This window comes from Mus musculus, chromosome 7 (genome assembly GCF_000001635.26).
Source record: "Mus musculus strain C57BL/6J chromosome 7, GRCm38.p6 C57BL/6J".
In the NCBI taxonomy this organism is placed as follows: Eukaryota; Metazoa; Chordata; class Mammalia; order Rodentia; family Muridae; genus Mus; species Mus musculus.
The window spans coordinates 82,952,330-82,966,118 of NC_000073.6; the positions used below are offsets into that span (position 1 = coordinate 82,952,330).

General features: G+C 44.1%; 1 long non-coding RNA gene across 1 annotated transcript in view; it reads right to left on the reverse strand.

Annotated features, from left to right (window-relative positions):
- 4933430H16Rik (RIKEN cDNA 4933430H16 gene) overlaps positions 1–13,789 on the reverse strand; it is a 33,454-nt gene that overhangs the window by 14,392 nt on the left and 5,273 nt on the right. The window lies entirely within an intron of this gene.

Here is a 13,789-nt window from a genome sequence, read left to right on the forward strand (position 1 = left end):
TCCTTCTTCTTCTTTTTTCAAGACAGGGTTTCTCTGTATAGCCCTGGCTGTCCTGGAACTCACTTTGTAGACCAGGCTGGTCTTGAACTCAGAAATCCGCCTGCCTCTGCCTCCTGAGTGCTGGGATTAAAGTCCTGCGCCACCACGCCCAGCCCCTCCTTCTTCCTAACAAATCTCCTTCCCACTTTCTGTTGAGAGCACGGTCCTAAGTGAAACATCTGTATCACCTCCCCCAACCCCAATGCTTAGGAACCCCACAGAAGTGAGAGTGGAAAGGAAGGACTCTAAGAGCCAGAGCATGGGAAAGAGAGCTGAGAAACTCTCTTCTGGATATGATGTGGCTGCCGAACTTAAGAACTCACAGCAGTGGTGGTTACAAGTCCTGCACCAGGTGGGACTCGTCAGGATTTCTTCAAGTCCTGGCGAAGGCCTCAGAATGCTCTATCCATTCTGAAGGAACCACTGGCAGTTAATGGTTGCTCGGTTAAGGGGAGCCACTTTCTTCAGTAGTGTAGCCACTGGTATATTGCCTATGAGCCACTTAAGAACTCCACCCCCCATGCTCACACAAGCAGCACCAATTAAACTCAGTGAGCCACCAAACAACAACAAACAAACAACTGTGAACTGCATGCTCCAAAGATGTAATGGATTTCTCTAATTGTTTCATTTTGGTCTCCATCCTTCTTCTGCCTGTGTGCACAGGTACTTTTAAAGAAGGCTCCCTCTTGATCTGAGAGAAGAAGAAGGCACTTAAGATCCCTTGGGGATGAGGGTGGGTGTCCAGGCTATTTTACTCTCCGTCCAAGGTGGATTTCCTCCTAGATTTTTCTCTCCTCCCTCTGAGTCAAGAACTAAAGCAATGGTAGCTCTGATGTGCGGCCTGGGAGTCCAGTGGCTTCTAGCACCTTCTTTCTTGAGGGTGACAATGTGACATCAAGGGCTGCCGCTGACTGGCCTCAGTCGGCCCCCCTCAATCCTCGGGAGAAATCAGGGTTCTGGTTATAGGTGGGCAGAGAGTCGTCGAGAAGGGTGACAAACAGACAGGGACACAAGGGAGTATGCTGTATCTGAATGTCCTTTGTCAAAGTGAGCATCAGTCTTATACATTAAAGAAAACAAAGAAGTGAAGTGATACATTAAGGCCATCCAAGGTACATTGAAGCTATCTGATGCAAAATTACTTTTACAACAAAACAGAAGAATGCATACTAAAAGCTAATAGTAACTAACTGGGATCAAAAGCAACCCCACCTTAGGTCAGCTTAATCTTAGAAGCCAGGAGCAAGGGCTTCATGCCCTTGCCATAGTTCCAATTCTAGTCTATTGTATAGTGCACCTTCCCCCTAGGCCATTGTAAATTCCTGTGTATGGGAGTGACTCAGCTATCCAGAGTTCTAAGTATTTACTCTAGTTCCTTCTTCGATCAAACCCTTCCTTCCTCTAGGTCATTGGGACACTGGTGAAGGCTAATCTAATTTAGCTATATGTCAAAATCAATCCTTAAAGGCTCTTATAATAAAACAATACTGAGGGAAAGTACACAGATCTGTTCACGACTAAAGCAAAGACATTATTGGAGCATTCGTTATACAGGATGCCATGGTTCCAGGAGACTAATTTTCTGTGAACTTTTCGCCTCGGGACTGTGTCCAGGTTTCTGGGCTTGTCACGCAAGTCACTACTGGAGTGGATATAGCAAAGGGCTATGTCAGATTCTTAAGTTTGGAGTGACCTTTGGCTTTTGATTTTGTTCGTTCGTTCTGGGCCCACTAGGAAGCCACTGTTTAGTACTCTGCAAGGGAAAAATAGCTAGCAAGGCATGCATACTCTGGGGTCCTCTCAGCTTTGGCTTGTTACTTTTTTGGGTTAAGAGTGCCCTAAGGGTAAGTGAAGACAAGGGGAGGTAGCATCAGTTAGAAGGGAGGGGAGTGACTATGCAAATCGATGTGTGGCTATTCAATCTCTGGAAGATAAGGAAGCCCTTTTCCCAATACCTGTGAATTTGACCTCATTTGGAAATAGTCTTTGCAGATGATGAAACTAAAATGAAGTCATTTGGGTGGGCCCTGACAACATTTGATTGGCATTCTTAAAAGTGTGGGGGAAGGATATTAAAAGGAGCATGACATGCACAGAAAAAAGATATTGTGAATTCAGAGAGAACGCTGTCTCAAAGCCAGGACTGTCTGAATCTGTGAGAACACGGGAGAGTGCAGGGAGAAAGCTCGCTCACAGCCACCCAGAAAGAACAATTTCTGCAGACATCTAACTTCCAGACTTCTAGTTTCTAGAACCAAGAGGTGGTTCATTCCCCTCGTCTAAGGCATCTTGCTACAGCCATCCTAGGAAATTAACTCCAAGGCTAAAAGTAAAGTAGAGGGATGAGTTAGAACCCCCACCCCCACCCCCGCCACCTGCCAGATGAACAGGAAAGATTCTTAGAAAGGAAGAGGCATAGCCAGGAGCAGAGAGGGGGGCAGCCACATTTGTGTCACAGTGCAGAGTAAAGGCCAGGTCGACAGCATGCATGTTACAGAGGTGGAGGTGGTGAGGCATGTGTTACAGAGGTGGAGGTGGCTCATAGGTGTGTGATACATGAAAGGAGAATTCCCTCCTTTATATTGGATGTGATAGGAAACAACCCATGAGGTTCAGCCTATGAACAGGGAAGCATGGTTCAAATTACGTGACATTTACTGGAACACACTGAAGGAGTGTTGAGACTGGCCTGGAAAAGGCATGGATGGTGACTAATGTCAAATACACTGATTGGGAATGATGTCTGCCACAGACCAAGTAGGAAGTGATTAGGCAGTGGTATGGAGGGCACGGTACACTTTGCCATCAACAGGACCTAGACAGACTCAGTTTTGGATCTGAGAATGATTCCTAGATTTCTTTTTTGTTTTGTTTTTTGTTTTTTGTTTTTTTTGAGACAGGGTTTCTCTGTGTAGCCCTGGCTGTCCTAGAACTCACTCTATAGACCAGGCTGTCCTCGAACTCAGAAATCCGCCTGCCTCTGCCTCCCAAGTGCTGGGCTTAAGAGCATGGGCCACCACGCCCAGCTGATTCCTAGATTTCTAACGTGAGATCCTAAGGGAGAAACAAAGCACAGGTGTGCATGTGCGTGAAGGTGTTATCAGGGGAATGGGGTAGGCCCTGACTTCATGTGGATGAGCTCCTCACCCCCCACGCCCCCCTCTCATTCACCTTAGGGATGCTTTCTGGAAAGTGAAAATTTCTAAAAAGTTTCTAACACTACTGTTAGAGGCTTAGAATGGAAAGGAAAGCTGTGTTACAGGTGATGGTGATGTTCGGAGCTGGGAGGATGTGCTAGGCCACTCTGAACATATGTAGAGCACAAAGAGAAGACAGCAGAGGGTAAGATTTGGAATAATAGTATTTAAATGCTAAGAAAAAGAGCTAGGAAAGGACCCTGGGCTGGGGTGGGGGTGGGGTGGGACAGAGAGAAATGCAGGTATATATAATTTGTATTTCTCATCTAATGATAAAATTTAAACTGCCATAGGTTTACATTGCAGAAGACTTGAAAAACATAAAATTGTGTGTGTGTGTGTGTGTGTGTGTGTGTGTGTGTGTGTGTGTGTGTGCACATGAAAGGTTGAGGGAGAGGAAGAGAGGGAGAACAGAACAAAAAATATAATAGAAAATTCACTTGGCAGAAGACCTCCAAGTTAGGCAGCTTCAACACTGTGAGGTTATTGGTGCTTGGAATCAGGAAGGTTTAGAAGGACATGCTGGGACAGAAGAGGAGAGGCATTGAGGAGGACAAGATGGAGCTGGAAGAAAATAAAACTTGAGACCTGTGATTCATGTAACTTAGGTCAAATAGCCCAAAGTGTTGTTTGTGAGCTTTGAAACCTGGGGCTGAGAACATAGCAGAACAGGCCAGGCCATGCCCAGGCAGGCCCGTCGTTAAGACATTCCTGAGGCTGCTTGGCCATAAAGATAAAGAGAATGACATGTCCAAACTGGCCGGCACCTCCCTATCTCCCGCCCTTCTGACCTAAGTTAAATGTTACCTGAATGTACAGTCTGCTGATGTTTAAATGAACCAATCATGTGAAACAGTGCCAATTCCTCCCCCAGCCCCAGCCCCTTTTCTATAAAAACCCCTAGCTTCCAAGCCTCGTGGTCGAAACCACTGTCTCCTGCATGAGATATGTTTCTACCCGGAGCTCCACCATTAAACTACCTCATGTTTTTACATCAAGACGGTCTGTTTGTTCATGATTCTTGGGTGCACGCCGAATCGGGAACAGAGTGGGGGTTTCCCCACTAGGTTCTTTCATTTGGAGGTCCCACCGAGATCTGCATGACACCCAGGAACCTGAAAGAGCCCTTGGAGGTACGTTTGTTTGTGTGCATCTTACATGTTGTCTGTTGTCTAAGTGTGGCACCGCTGAATTTGTGTCTTGGTTTTTCAGTTCTGAGATTGTGAATTTGTGTCTTGGTTTTTCAGTTCTGAGATTGTGAATTTGTGTCTTGGTTTTTCAGTTCTGAGATTGTGAATTTGTGTCTTGGTTTTTCAGTTGTGAAATTGTGGGTTCGAGTCCCACCTCGTGTATTGGTTTTACAGTTCTGGGATTGTGGGTTCGAGTTCTGCTTGTCCCCAGTTCTGGTATTCTGTATTCTGGCAGCTGCCACTGTGGACTGTAAGGGCCCAGTAGCCACAGGAGAGGAGACATCCAGAAGGCCCTGCAAGCTGCGACCCCTGGAAGACGTTCTAAGGGTGAGGGACAGTCAGAAAGGTGTGACTGTCATCTGGCAGAGTGAGGAATGAGTGTGCTTAGATACTGGTGTTTATTTTTTCTCTGTTGCTGTCTTGTTTATGTTTGTGGTTTTCGTCATGGGACAGACTGTGTGTGTGGTGCCGACTGTGGACTTGGACTGACATTAGGACAGAATTTATCAGTGATAGTTAAGAAAAACAACTTGGCGCTGTTTTCCCGAGGTCGGGCCACTCCGAGCACCCCTGACTGCTTGGAGAAGCTCTGGGATGCAGCTGCAAGGCTGGACTGGGGACTTCCAGTGTGGGCGCAGTGGATGCCGCAGCTGGGGAGGGGCCGACTAGAGTCACCGCCTCCGCTGCCTTCCCCACCTCCCGAGTGTCTGCCCCCCTCTGGGGGCATGCTGGTTCCTCCCGCTCCCAAGAGCCCGTGCTGTGAGTAGACCTCCCCCACCCCTGAACCCAGGCCCTGCCTCTGCAAGATGGAAGGACGAGAAGAAGAGGAGGACACTGTGGAAGTGGCCGGCCAAGAGTGCTTCGAGTTCCCTGGCTGCTTCTCATTCCCCTTTCCCTTACATCCCACCTGCCCGTCTTCAGGTTTTGACCAGAGTGCCTCTTGTTAACAGAAAAAATGCTTTCATTTTGAGATGTCAATGGCCCAGTGCAGCCAGCTGTGAGAGCTGCGCTCCCTTCCCTGCCCACGTGTTTTCTCTTCTAGGGTGGCCCCACCCTAAGCTGCTAACCAGTGAGGGAGACATCCGCCCATCCAGGTGGGGAGCACCACAAGTCTAACCACCAGGCTCTGATAGAGAAATTAACAGTGAGGAGAAGTAAAATAAGAGATGAAGGAGATTAGAGAGGTCTGAGATGAGAGAGATACCCCAAATGAGAAATATTTAGAGTAGAACCAGTAAGTAAGAGGCAGAGAAGGTGTATTACGAGAGAGAGAAAGAGAGAGAGAGAGAGAGAGAGAGAGAGAGGCGAGAGGCAGAAGAAAGAGGACAGGAGGGATCGTAGACAAGAGAAAAAATTGACTGGAATCTTGGCCACAGTGGTAGGAGAGAAAGAAAAAGACAGGACCTAGAAACCTGGGCAACAGAAGCTAAAAGGGCTCAGCTGTGTCAGACTGAAGTTACTTATTTGAGATACACCCTTCGAGGTGGGAAACAGTGGCTAAAAGAAGCCAGAAAAAGACTGTAACTACACCAAGGCAAGTAAGAAAATTTTTGGGCACCCCTGGTTTCTGCAGGCTCTGGATACCTAGGTTGGCGACCTTAGCTACCCCTTTGTACCCTCTGACCAAGGAAGAAGAGGTGTTTGTGTGGACCCCAGATCACCAGAAAGCTTTTAAAAAGTCCAGTGGCTTACCTATCCAAGAAGTTAGACCCTATTGCCAGCGGGTGGTTTCTTGCCTGAAATCGATTGCTGCCATAGCTCTGCTTGTCAAAGATGCTGATAAGCTCACTCTGGGACAGCAAAAAACTGTAGTGGCACCCCACACTCTTGAAAACATTATCTAAAAGCCCCCTGACTGATGGATGATGACCAACGCTCCTGTGACACATTATCAGAGCTTTTTTGTTGACTGAACGAGTGACCTTCGCTCCACCTGCTGTCCTCAATCTCGCTACCCTACTGCCTGAGACTTCACCTACTCATCACTGTGCTGACGTTCTGGCAGAAGAAACTGGTACTCGAAACTATCTGAAGGATCAGATCAGCCTTGGCCTGAGAGTTTGAGCTGGTACAGGGATGGCAGTAGCTTCGTGGTTGAAGGTAAGTGGAAGGCGGGGGACAGCAGTATAGTGGTGGACAGAAAGCAAGTGATCTAGGCCAGCAGCCTCCCTGAAGGGACGTCGGCCCAAAAAGCTGAACTTGTGACTTTGATATAAGCTCTATAAATGGCAAAAGAAAAGTCTACACTGATAGCAGATATGCTTTTGCCACTGTACGGAGAAATATACAGACAAAGAGGGCTGTTGACATCTGCAGAGAAGGACCTAAGATGCTGTGGCTAAAGGAAATCAGATGGCAGATCTAACTGCCAAACAGGCGGCCCAAGGAACAATGATCCTGGCAGTCGAGGACCTAAAGATTATTATGATGTCAGAGAGACCAGCTTTAGACACACCCCTGAGCACTATCAAGTTATGGACATTACTTGACCCACCTGGGGGCCAAGAAATTAAAAGGTGTGGCTAGGTCCTTTGACTTCTATGTTACAGGACTCTCTGACTTGGCAGAAGAAATAGTCAAAGCTGCAAGGCCTGTGCTATAACTAATACAGGACACTTCGTGTATACTCCTGAGAAGAGGCTCAGGGGCAACTGGTTGGAGGTCTACTGGGAGGTAGAATTTACAGAAATTAAGCCAGCTAGATATGGCAACAAGTACTTAGGGTTAGAAATAGACACCTTTTCAGGCTGGGTAGAAGCTTTTCCAACCAGGACTGAGACAGCCAATGTGATGGCCAAGAAGATACTAGAAGAAATCTTCCCCAGGTTTGGGATACCCAGACAAGTCAGGGACTGGCCAAGATATTAGAGATTGGTTAGAAGTTACATTGTGCATACAGGCTCCAAAGCTCAGGACAGGTAGAAAAGATGAACAGAATTCTAAAAGAGACCTTGACAAAATTAACCATAGAGACTGGCACAGACTTGGTGCTCCTTCCCTTTGCCCTATTTAGAACTAGAAATACTCCCACCTGATTCAGCCTTACTTTTTTAAAGATCCTTTATGGGGCTCCCATGTCTATCACTGTCTTAAATGATGTGTTTAAACCTACATGTTGTTGTAATAATAATCTGTATGCAAAGTTAAAAGGCTTGCAAGTGGTGCAGAAAAAAGTCTGGTCACAATTGGCTACAGTGAACGAACTGGGTACCCCAAAAGACATCTCACCAGTTCCAGCCAGAGATCTGATCTACGTACACCTACATTATGCCCAGACCCTCAAGCCTTACTAGAAGGGTCCCTGCCTAGTTCTGTTTACTATCCCTTCTTATTCTGTTTTTGTTCTTAACCTTTGGCCCATGTTATGATTTCTATTCTCCACATAGAGATATAGACTTCTAAAATTCTAAGATTAGAATTACTTAGTAGAAGAAGAGGGGAATGAAAGAAAATAAAACTTGAGACCTGTGATTCATGTAACTTATGTCAACTAGCCCAAAGAGTTGTTTGTGAGCTTTGAAACCTGGGGCTGAGAACATAGCAGAACAGGCCAGGACATGCCCAGGCAGGCCCGTTGTTAAGACATTCCTGAGGCTGCTTGGCCATAAAGATAAAGAGAATGACATGTCTGAACTGGCCGGCGCCTCCATATCTCCTGCCCTTCTGACCTAAGTTAAATGTTATCTGCAAGTACAGTCTGCTGATGTTTAAAATGAATCAATCATGTGAAACCATGCCAGTTCCTCAACCCCTTTTCTATAAAAACCCTAGCTTCCAAGCCTTGTGGTCAAATCCACTGTCTCCTGCGTGAGATGTTTTGACCCGGAGCTCTGCCATTAAACTACCTCATGTTTTTACATCAAGACAGTCTGTTTGTTCGTGATTCTTGGGTGCACGCCGAATCGGGAACAGAGTGGGGGTTTCCCCACTAGGTTCTTTCAGAGCATCTTGCATAGGTAGAGTGAAAGCAAGAAAACATCACTAGAAAGTAAAAGTGAGGTCAGTGCTTCAGAGAAACAGATCCAGAGCCCCAGGGAAAGGGGCAGTTGGCACTCTCCACTTTGTCTTTCCCAGTTGTGTGGATGAAACCAATTCTGGAGTGGAGGATGCTGATGGGCACCTGTGAGCCCAGCACTCAGGAGGCACAGGTAGGAGGATTTTGAGTTCAAGGACAGACTGGAATATACAAACTCCAAAATTATAAAGCAAAACCACGATTTCCTCTTCCCATCTGCTGTTGTTATCAGAATCTTGGCAGTTGCTGTTTTACAGAAGTAAAATGGCTTCTGGTCACTGACCTGGCAGATTCCCTTCTGATTTAGGATGCCCAAATTTGGATACCTTATCTTGAGTGGCTGTTCATGACTGTACTTTCTGTGCAAAGAAAGAACCCAAGTAGCAGGGCAAGATTACTGGTAACAATGGGAGAATAGAGTCCCATTTTGATCTGCAGACATTTTCTAGATAATTACAGGGCTACATTGTAGCTGTCGGGATCTTGGCTGGGAGGAGAACAGTGTTGTTTTGATAAATCCTCTACGTCTGATGTGGCATGTTGCTATCGCCTGCACAGAACCCATCTGGTTCTCTCTTGGATTATAGGGTCTCACAGAATGAAAGGTGACCTTGCAAAACAGCATTCAAACTTAAGGCTTGACTCCCCCCCCTCCCAATTGTCTTCCAACAAATTATTTAAATAGCTAGCAATTAGTTCCTGAATTTGACAGCATTAACCCTTGGAGACAGAGAGCTATGTTGTCTTACCCTCACCCTTTCCCTCCTGCGTCTTGGAGCTCAATGGAAGAGAAAGTTGGTCATTGAATACCCTAAAAAGTGTTAAATGTTCAGTAAGTGCCCTTGCACTCAAATGGTTTGTGATGGAGGTTTCTTGCTTTGTTTTATGTAGATGAAGATATGGTCTTTCAGATAAATGAAGGGCTTATAAAGAAGGAAAGGGGGGGGGCTTAGAGGTTGAGAGAACTGACTGTTCTTCCAGAGGTCCTAAGTTCAAATCCCAGAAACCACATGGTGGTTCATGGTCATCTATAATGAGGGCTCATGCCTTCTTCTGGAATGCAGGCATATATGCAGGCAGAACAGTGTGTACATAATAAATAAATCTTAAATAATAATAATAGTAGTAGTAATAATAGTAATAATAAATAATAATTGGGGATCCCAGGCAGGCAGTGCCTATCTCTTCTTGCTTTCATTCCCTCACTCCTTTCTCTGTAGATTGAAGTCAAGATCTGTGCAAAATCTAAGGCAAGGCCACTTTGCATTGGAATACATTTCTTATTCACAAAGAGCAACTTTCCATGGGAAGTTAGATTTCATTTGAAATAGCCAGAGAAAACCCTGAAAATTATATATTCCAGGAAGAAACTATGTGGTACTCAAATATATCCTGCAGATATTCAGTCAAAGGAGGGCCAGGGGTCTACTATGTTCCCTGCTCGTGTTCTCCCACAGCTCCTTGATGCCATTCACACTGTTGTTCAGCCAGTATTGACTGACTTGACCAAACTTGAATGGCCTAATATTTTCACCTTCATCATCCGGCCTCCTCACCATTTCACAGAACTGTGACTACATGCTATTGGTCTGCAAGGTTCTACTTCTGTGGTAAAGGCTAGGGGCGCTTAGATCCTTATGCCTGACCTCCAAAGTCATGTTCAAGTTTCACAATGATGTAAGAGAAGCCTTGTGAACATGGTCATGGTGTCTGTTCACGGCAGTAAAACCCTAAGACAGAAGTTGGTAACAGGGACTGGGGTATTGCTGTGATAGTCTTGACCATGCTTTTGTTTGGAAGAATGTCAATTTTGGAACTTTGGATTTGGAAAGCAGTGGAATGTTTTAAATGAGGCTTAATGGGCTATCCTAGTAGGGATATGGAAGACTTTGTTATTGAGAGTAATTTGAATTGTGCAGACCTGGTCCAAGAGGTTTCAATGGACAATTTCTATATGTGGCCTAGAGACTGTTTTTCTGATATTTTGGTGAAGAATGTGGCTACTTTATGCCCTTGTCTGAATAGTCTGTCTGGAGCTAAGGTGAAGAGAAATTCATGGTGATCAAAACGAGATCAGAATCATTAAGTTGGAATCTTCTGGGAAGTGTTTTCTGAGACTACAATGAAGTCGTGTTTCAGAGATAGCCAACATTGTACCTCATGCTGCAGCTGTACTTGGCAATGTGTAAGAGTTATCTCGGTGGTACTGGTTTTGAAGGCATGAAGGGGTCATGAAGAACAGCTGAGGCTTGGCACTATGAGAGGCCATGTAAGACCATTGGTGAAGGTGCAGCTTCAATTGCAGTTGATGGCCCAGGACTGAAGAGGTCATGCAAAGGATTTGAGGCTTGGCACCATGAGGAGAGCCTATGAGAGGCTACTGGTGAAGCCTAATTGCAGCAGAAGACCCCAGTATATTGGAGATGCCAATATCATGGGATGGCCACCAAGAACAGCAGTGGCAGTGGAGTGGACCTGAGCTTAGAGTGCTACAGAGGGTAAAGCTGCAGAAGTGAAGCCAGACCTTTCAAGGAGTACAGAAAATCATGTGTGGACCCCAGACATCAAACAAGAAGCTGTAACATTGAAGTTGCCTTGGAGACCCTAAGGTATTCGAGATGCCAGAGCCATGGGGTATCTGATGAGGAAAACTGCTAATAGGGAGTGGAACCAGCCTAGGATTTTGAAGTTTGGTGCAGTCAACAAAGATGAAAAAGGAGTTGGATATCTGAAGACTACTTTGACATCAGACATGGAGATGCAGAGTTTGGACTTTGTCTTGTCTTGCTTTGGGGATTTATAGTTAAGTGATTGGATAAATCTCAGAAGAGTCATTGAACTTTGGACTTTTAACATTGTTGAGACTGCTACAGACTATGGGTACTTTGGAAGTTGGACTAAATATATTTTGCATTATGCTATGATTAGGTATGGCCCCCCATAAATTCATGTGTTTGAATAAGCCTTTGGGGGCTAGAGAGTGGAATGTGATGTTTTGTATATGCTTGTCCCAGGAAGTGGCACTATTAGGTGTGGCATTGTTGGAGTAAGTGTGTCATTGTGGTTGTGGGCTTAAGAACATCACCCTAGACACCAGGATCTCAGGGTCTCAGAGGCAGATTGACGCCCAGGAACTCTGACACAACCAGGATCTCAGGATCACAGGATCCTGGAATGACAGGATCACAGAGACAGCTGGACTCTGAGGAGTTTTAATTCAACCAGGATTACAGGAAGGACAGGCTCCAGTCAGATATAGCGAGGGCAGGGAGCACTAGAGATAATCAAATGGCAGGAGGCAAGTGTAAGAACAGAAGCAACAGAAACCAAGGTTACTTGGTATCATCAGAACCCAATTCTCCCACCATAGCAAATCCTGAATATACACCAGAAAAGCAAGATTCAGATCTAAAGTCCCTTCTCATGACAATGATGGAGGACTTTAAAAAGGACATAAATAGCTCCCTTAAAGAAATACAGGAGAACACAGGCAAACAACTAGAAGCCTAAGAGGAAACACAGCAATCCCTTAAAGAATTACAGGAAAACACAACCAAACAGGCAAAGGAAATGAACAAAACCATCCAAGATCTAAAAATGGAAATAGAAACAATAAAAAAATCACAAAGGGACACAACTCTGGAGTTAGAAAACCTTGGAAAGAGATCAGGAGTCAGAGATGCAAGCATTACCAACAGAATACAAGAGATTGAAGAGAGAATCTCAGGAGCAGAAGATACCATAGAAAACATTGACACAACAGTCAAAGAAAGTGCAAAATGCAAAAAGCTCCTAACCCAAAACATCCAGGAAATCCAGGACATAATGAGGAGACCAAACCTAAGGATAATAGGTATAGATGAGAATGAAGACTTTCAACTTAAAGGGCCAGTTAATATCTTCAACAAAATTATAGAAGAAAACTTCCCAAACCTAAAGAAAGAGATGCCCATGAACATACAAGAAGCCTATAGAACTCCAAATAGACTGGACCAGAAAAGAAATTCCTCCTGTCACATAATAATCATAACACCAAATACATTAAAAAAAGAAAAAAATATTAAAAGCAGTAAGGAAAAAAGTTCAAGTAACATATAAAGGCAGACCTATCAGAATTACACCAGACTTCTCACCAGAGACTATGAGAGCCAGAAGATTCTGGTCAGATGTCATACAGACCCTAAGAGAACATAAATGCCAGCCCAGACTTCTATACCCAGCAAAATCTCAATTACCATAGAGGGAGAAAACAAGATATTCCATGACAAAACCAAATTTACATAATATCTTTCCGCAAATCCAGCCCTACAAAGGATAATAGATGGAAAATACCAACACAAGGAGGGATACTACACCCTAGAAAAAGTAAGAAAGTAATCTTTGAACAAATCCAAAAGAAGATAGGCACACAAACATAATGCCACCTCTAACAACAAATATAACAGGGAATAACAATCACTTTTCCTTAATAGCTATTAACATCAATAGACTCAATTTCCTGATAAAAAGACATAGACTAACAGAATGGATATATAAACAGGACCAACTATTTTGCTGCATGCAGGAAACTCACCTCAGGGACAAAGACAGATACAACCTCAGAGTAAAAGTTTAGAATACAATTTTTCAAGAAAATAGTCCCAAGAAACAAGCTGGAGTAGCCATTCTAATATCAAATAAAATTAACTTTCAACCAAAGTTATCAAAAAGGATAAGAAAGGACACTTCATACTGGTCAAAGGAAAAATTTACCAAGATGAGTTCTCAATTCTGAACATCGATGCTCCAAATGCAAGGACATTCACATTCACAAAAGAAACTTTACTAAAGCTCAAAGCACACATCACACCCCACACAATAATAGTGGGAGACTTTAACACCCCACTCTCAGAAATGGACAGATCATGGAAACAGAAACTAAAGAGAGACACAATGAAACTCACAGAAATTATGAACCAAATGTATTTAACAGATATTTATAGAACATTTCATCCTAAAGCAGAAGAATATATTTTCTTGTCAGCACTTTATGGTACCTTTTCTAAAATTGACCATGTAAGTGGCCACAAAACAGGCCTCAACAGAATTATTTCAATGTTCTTGAAATAATCCCATGCATGCTATCAGATCACTAAGGACTAAGGCTGGTCTTAAATTCCAACAAAAACAACGGAAAACACACATACATATGGAAACTGAACAATTCTCTACTCAATGATAACTTGGTCAAGGAAGAAATAAAGAGAGAAATTAAAGACTTTTTATTTTTATTTATATATTTTTTCTAATAAAATTGTATTTACTTAGAAGCATTCAGAATGTCAATAAAACAGCTGCAATTTTTT